The following is a 6,930-nucleotide window of genomic DNA, read 5'->3' as shown; positions in this document are numbered from 1 at the left end:
AAAAGGGAAACTATACATGCGAAAAACACGGGTTTTTTTTTCCAAATTTTAATGCATTTTCAGGAAGCTTGGGTAATTTTGGCTGAATCTTGGGTAATTTCGACCCAGTCATTGGGTATATCAAAAATTGTGAGTGGTCACGCTGCTTCGGAGCGAAGAAAGTAATTGATGGAGTCCCTAGTCCACATATCAAGTGCCCTGAGCATCTTATGTTAGATGGATATGGCGCTATATAAAACTACGTTATGATTATTATTATTATTAATAAATTAATATTATTAATAATATTATTAATTACTAAATATTTGTACTGTATTTGTAGTATTGGAAGTCTAAATTTGTCTAATGATTACTTCGTATAAAATATCCACTGTATATGAAAATAATTACAGTAATAAAATAAAATCGCGCAGCGTACGTGATTGGGATTACTTAGTTGTTAGGCCTTAGTTATTTTTTTGGTAAAGTGTATTCATTCAACTGCGTCATTCTATACAAAACTGGTATTAAAGTTGAACTTCGGGTCATTAGTCACGTGACGCCCACTATGAATGAAGTTCCGCCATTTTGTTTCCTATTTTTTCAACTATTAGTCTGAATGATTAGGCATTTAATGAATTGTACAGATGTTGTTTTCCTCTCACTGAATACCCTGACGTCAAACAAAACGAACAAATGCACGAGAATGATTAAAAGCATAATAATTTCACTGAATAATTTAATTTAAAAACTCTTTTCAAATGTAATGTACAGGAATAATATTTACCCTACTAACTTCGATTAAATTAAACTTCTGCATATAACCACAGTTTAATATACATATTTTATAACATATCACGTAACTGTAGGCCAATTTATATCCATCATTGCCACGATGAATGCGCGCAGTTCCAGCTGCTACCTAAGTCGTGCTAATGTTTGTCTTTTAAAGGTATCATTCGAATCATTTAATTTCGTGATGATCAAGCGGTTTATAATTTAATTCATGTAACAACATTTAGGCGCTTACTTCCAAGCGACCAGCGTGCGCATCTAAATATAAATGAGGTAGCCAATTACAGAATTTATTTGATTTGTCAGGCTGTTTAGTTTAATATCAATATGATGTTGAATATGTTAATGGAAAACCAGATTGCCATTTATGTTGTACACGACTTAAAGCTAGGAATCCATCCGTCCGGTTGCGATTGCAGCTCCGTTTGCTTTGCGGTGGTACGTTTTAATCGATATAACTGTCTTAAACGAGAGTGATTTCATTAGTGCTGTAGTTGCGTTGCGTCTCCGTAAATGCATGCACTTGTTCCGTTATCCGTTCTGACTTCAGCCCGCCGTGCGGTGTGGTGTGAATCCATGCAAAAAGGATTTTAAAAACGCACGTGCACGCACTTCAAATGCACTGTAAACGCAAATGCAATCGGAGCCAGAACGACAGACGGAACCGAACAAAGCTTTACTTTCATATGTTCAAATACACCTGTGCCTATATATCTATATACATTTCTATAACACTATTTCGATTACAAACTTACGTTGGTGTAAATCCTATTCAGTTTCAGAGTTGTAATTACCGTTTTCACAAATAATCTTTCCTTAATAGTTATACAAAAAAACACATTTAATAACACACAATCCAATAAACTTGCATCATGGAGCAATTAGAGAAATAATAACTATGCTTGGCCTTGTCAATGGACGAACAACATCGGCTTATAACGGATACAAATTTATATAATAATTAAATAATTGTTCGTGTTTCAAATAGCCTCTTATCAACCTGTGTATTAACCTAATTTCCTACTTAGATATATAGATCTAAATGAATTATTTAAATGAGTTCATATGTCTACATTTTGTACATATAGGAGCATACACAAATATATTTTTATAGTTTTTTTCCTCGAAATGTCTTGAAAGCCTCCGCATATTCCCCTGTCGGGTGGTTTGTTAACTATGGTATAAGAATGTACCTCATGATACAAACCTCTTCAAATTTAAGCGAATTTCTGTTGTAGCAGGAACAACTTGATGTGAGGAAGGATGTATTTTACTACCTCCTTGGTGTGAAGCCGTCTTGTCTGAGTCTTAACTAACATAATATATGCTTTGTTCACATTGCTGCTTCGGAATTTATCTATTTTTGGATAATCGGGCATCGAAAATACAAAAATATTTGTAAATCAGATTCTATAATATCATCCAATTGTGAATTCATGATCGGGCTAATCAAGTAGATACGGGATGCCATCGTTTACACTTTCACTCAGGCCAAATTTAATAGTTTGGATGTCCAGACATCCCCGCCGTGAAATATGTTTTTTCTGGGTCTGCCCTGCTGGGAGCTGTTCATATGGGCCTGCATTGTGGCCTGAAATGAGTTAAACCTGGGACTGATATCGCGGTAACTACGCACTTGTATCCGGGACAACATTCGGCCAATCCAGACACCCAACTGCTCGGGTTAACTGAGCACGCTCGACGGCTTTTATCGGTGGCACATGATGATCCACGAAACTAGAGTAAGAAAACAGAACGTAAATAAGTAAATGTTGATGCCCCAGGCCATATTTTAGGTCATGATAAGGTTATGTTTCTGTATCACAAAATACACACAAAGATAAATTTGATTCGAATTTCATAGTCTATCGCGCCTTAATAATGTAAAACTATGATGAATCAATGAAATTTTAATCTAGATTTTGTAATTCAAATTATATAGTTGCACTATATGGCCTATTTAAGTTAGTGGTTTTTAATTTTATATTAGAATAAGAACATATTCTCTTTGTCAAATGATAAATATACATATCATTTTACCATCATAATTATCCTAATTAGGGTATCGTTCCTATTTTCGTGTTGACCAGCTAGTCAATCGTTTAATCAGCCGAAAATTAGCTGATTTAACCAGTTTCTCATTACTGCAAAAGCCAGGGGTCGGAGGAATACATATATATGCTGTAGAACTGATTTCTAAGATTCGAAAGGGTGTTTTCAAGGAAAAACATGGGAAAGTTTAATCAGATTCAGATTTTTGAATATTTAAACACGGGGGGAAAATGGGCGTAACCACTCATTAACCTTTCCCAAGATATTCGTCAAACACCCTTTTTGTACTTTAGAAAAATGTTTCTACAGCGTATATTTTTTAAAACTCCGGAGCTTGTCTTTAAAGGTAATGACTTATTTGATCCATAAATGTTCGATTTAATGTGGTGTCAATGAAGGTTTTGAAAAAGTTTGGCCCTATATTCTATAAAGTTCATATATGATACCGGTAAGTCTATACCGTATGAGTTCCAATTACAATCCATTCCAATCACAAATACAGTTATAGCAGTGACAGAATTTGTTACACACCACAATGTTTTGTGGTTGGAAATTGGCTTAGGTCTAATAAGCTGACTTTGTCCAATAAAACATCATCTCTGAATCTTACCATAATCTCTAATACTCGTTTAGTATGATAACATCTTTATGGCAGCAATGTACGTTTTTGCCAAACGCAATAACATAAATAACATTTCGATTATAATTGCTTACTATTTATGATACTGATCAGCGGCGTAGCTACGCAGCCAGTGCAAAGCGCTTCGGCCCAGGGCTATTAGGGGCCCATTCATAAATAGACCTAAAAATAATAAATTAAAATAATTTCCAACTTAATTTTGAAAAAAAAAAAACAAAAAGAAAAAACGGCCAGCAGGCCCCTCAATGTTGTTCGGGTTTTTATTTATTACAGTATTAATTTCGATAGTAATTGTTATTGTCGTGATGGAATAATAGACAATAACTGAATTTATTAATTTCATTGATGTATTCAAGGGGACCCCAGACGACCAGACCCCTATTTTTCCAAAAAATATAAAAACAAATTGGGAAAAAGGAAATTATATTAATTATATTATAAGTCTGAGAGTGCCATTTCTGGCCATCTAGAGGTACTATAATCTTAAATTTTCTTACCTAAGCCCCAACCATGGTGGGGCTGATGTGGTATACATCCTCCGCCTGTGAAAATCCCTCTCTGGCCCATGGAATTCCCAGATCCACCACTGCAATTGTTTAATTTTACGTGAAATCAATTTTCTTGATTAGTTTAGAATAGATGCTGAGACCGAATATGCCCCGCTCTTAAAATAGTTAAAAATCCGATTATCATTAGCTTTTATTACAAACCTAGGCCTTTAGGAGTAGGGAGTAAAAGAAGTAATTCTTAGGATGAATCTTAGGAAAACTTTAGGGAATTCCCCTATCACATCAAAGGGCCCGGCAATTAATCTTGCACTGGGGCCATTTCACACCTAGCTACGCTCCTGATACTGATAATAATAACAATATACTTCTTACATTGCCAGTAGACGGTTGGTTTAACTTGCGGTATAGTTTCCATCGGTTTTTGTTACGTCGAGATGCTGGCGCTGATTCGGTGTTTGCTAATAGGCTCATTAACAACAGCACAACCATGAATAGCATTGTAGTCTGTTTTATAACCTGACACATCTTTGAGATTAATCTGTGGAGACGGAGAGGTAATAAATTTGTAAGGAGCCGGGGAAAAGCATTAGGAATAGAAACGGACAAGCATTAGGCTTTCTGAGACAGAGACAAACATTAAGAACTATAAAAGAAACGAAGGAAAGCATTAGTTATACGAAAACAGACAAGCTTTAGACAGGGGCCTGTTGAGACGGCAACAAACTATGGAGACAGAGAAATATTATTAGAAAGCGATGGACAAGCATTAGACAGAAGACTACATTCTGTGGACGGATAAACAATTACATAAGCCCTAAGTATAGTTGAACAATACTTACGTTTACAAATAAATACAGTAAATTTTCTCTGTTGCAGGCAGATTGTTTTATGATGGTTATTTTTGGGTACAAGTAACCGTGGCGTACTCGCTGTTGTGATTCAAGTTGACAACTCGCGATAGCGAATTAATATGTTGCTGCATTCCTACTCGTCAGCGTATTTATACATGAATAAAGTCAAATAACGTGCCCTGGCCAAGTCGACATCAACTTCCTCTCACTTGGGTAATCCTTCCCTGAGTAGACTATAATCCCATCGGCTCCTTCTGTCATTCCTTCTGACCCGACACTGCTAACTCATCACTTCATTGGTCAGTGCGTAAAACATGACAAAAAATTACAATTGATTCCTTTGAGAGTGGTTTTTTTTTTATGATCAAGGACGAACAATCATTAAAAATTGCTCAATATCATAGAAATATTACTTTCTTTAAACAAGTCAAAATGACACACGTCGTCTGCCATGTGATGAGGATAAGAACTACATTCATCGCGTATTAACTTTATTAAAGTGGGCGTGATTTGTTTATTATATAAAGTCCATTATACGTCTTATATAAAGAAAGTTTCGTAACGTGTCTAGATGTGCTAAAGGAGCTTGTTGAAATACATATGACGTTGGCAATTAATTATAGCGCTTGACAGTATATATATAATTGGTTTATATTTCATTTTCAAAATGTTTTTCATCTCTTTTCACATTTCTAGCCAAAATATTACGATCGAATTAGGACCAAAATTGATTATTGGTTTAAAAGACAGAATTTGTCTTTTTAAAGGGGAAACTGAAGACGAAAAGCATTTCCTTTTGAACTGTAACCTATTATAATGATTTAAGAGAAAAGTAAATTTCAAAATATATTATATTTGGAATTCTACGCAAGCAAAGTTTATTTTACTAATTAACTCATTTAACACTCTTATAATTAGAAAGTTAGGCCGATGTATCTACCTCATGCATTCAAGAGAAGAAATGAGATTTGATACGACTTTACAACTTAATTCACCACAATCCCCACTGGCCAGGGGCCAAAAGTATTGCTGGATAAATCGACTAATTGGTTCCATATTTATATAATGCGATAGAGGTAAATCACACCGATTCAGTCCACAGCTTGGACTTGCTAAGAAGCTTTAATTTAGATGATAAATTTCGTTTTTGTGAATACATTTAAAATTGAGACCGAGGCAAACGTATTGGCCTTAGGCCCATCAACCAACTCAGCTTTATGGTTTATAAACCAAAAGAGGTGGGTAGAGTGGGTGCTGTGTAGGATTTTTTAAAACTCATGTAGGCTTAATGGTAGTAGACATATTAATATAAGTGTTGCTGTAGCTAGGTGGTTAATAATAATATGCTTGCTTGCCTTCCGTCCATGAATTAAGTAGTGGTTTTGCTTTCTAACGATTAAAAACGGTTCTAGGACAAATACCCCCTGGGCATTAACCCCCGGAAAATTACCCCCCGGAAAACTACCCCCAAGGACAATTACCCCCGAGGACAATTACCCCCGGAAAATAACCCCTCAGGGACAACCACCACCCAAGGAAAATTACCCCCAGGAAAATTACCCCCTCAGTAGATCGCTCCATTTTGACGGTTTACAGCAAATAAGTCGATACATTCCTTCATAATTGAAATGATGATTTGCAAAATGCATTAAAGTAATGTCACTGAGTTTTTGAAATATTGATTGTTCTGTTACAAGTGAAAATAAAACTGAAAACTGAACACTACCGTATGTAATATGCTGTTAAAGTTACCCACTTTTAAGGCGGAAAATTGTTAGGTGATTGGCAACTAAATTAACATGGAGCGTGATAGAAAATGTAAATAGTTTAATTTCCTTGTTATACGTAGATTTATCTTCGAAACATTTTTAATTTCATTACTTTTTTAATTTAAAGTATGGTGACAATAGAGATGTTCACCACGTTGATACTAGTCAAGCGTAAATACAAAAATCAACCATTTAAAACAGTTAAAGTAGGCACAATCCTTTGCTTCGAGAATTCATGTAAATTTAAACTTCTATAAGGTCCCAGGGCCAGTAATTATTCGGGGTGGGGATTATTGCCCTCGGGTGAATTTTAGGGATAATTTTCCGGGGGTGGG

At 35.4% G+C, this 6,930-nt stretch overlaps 1 long non-coding RNA gene across 1 annotated transcript; it reads right to left on the bottom strand.

Annotated features, from left to right (window-relative positions):
- Window positions 1–701: 701 nt before the first annotated feature.
- Window positions 702–5,060, bottom strand: LOC117102522. The gene is made up of 3 exons (XR_004444432.1): window positions 4,815–5,060; window positions 4,348–4,513; window positions 702–2,511 (listed from the first exon to the last, which is right to left on the bottom strand). It is a non-coding gene; the product is annotated as an uncharacterized LOC117102522 (long non-coding RNA).
- Between the last annotated feature and the right edge of the window lie 1,870 nt (window positions 5,061–6,930).

Source organism: Anneissia japonica, unplaced genomic scaffold (assembly GCF_011630105.1).
Source record: "Anneissia japonica isolate Jap-2015-1 unplaced genomic scaffold, ASM1163010v1 scaffold1489_len2284818_cov182, whole genome shotgun sequence".
NCBI classification, from domain to species: domain Eukaryota; kingdom Metazoa; phylum Echinodermata; class Crinoidea; order Comatulida; family Comatulidae; genus Anneissia; species Anneissia japonica.
This window is presented reverse-complemented; position numbering and strand designations above follow the sequence as displayed.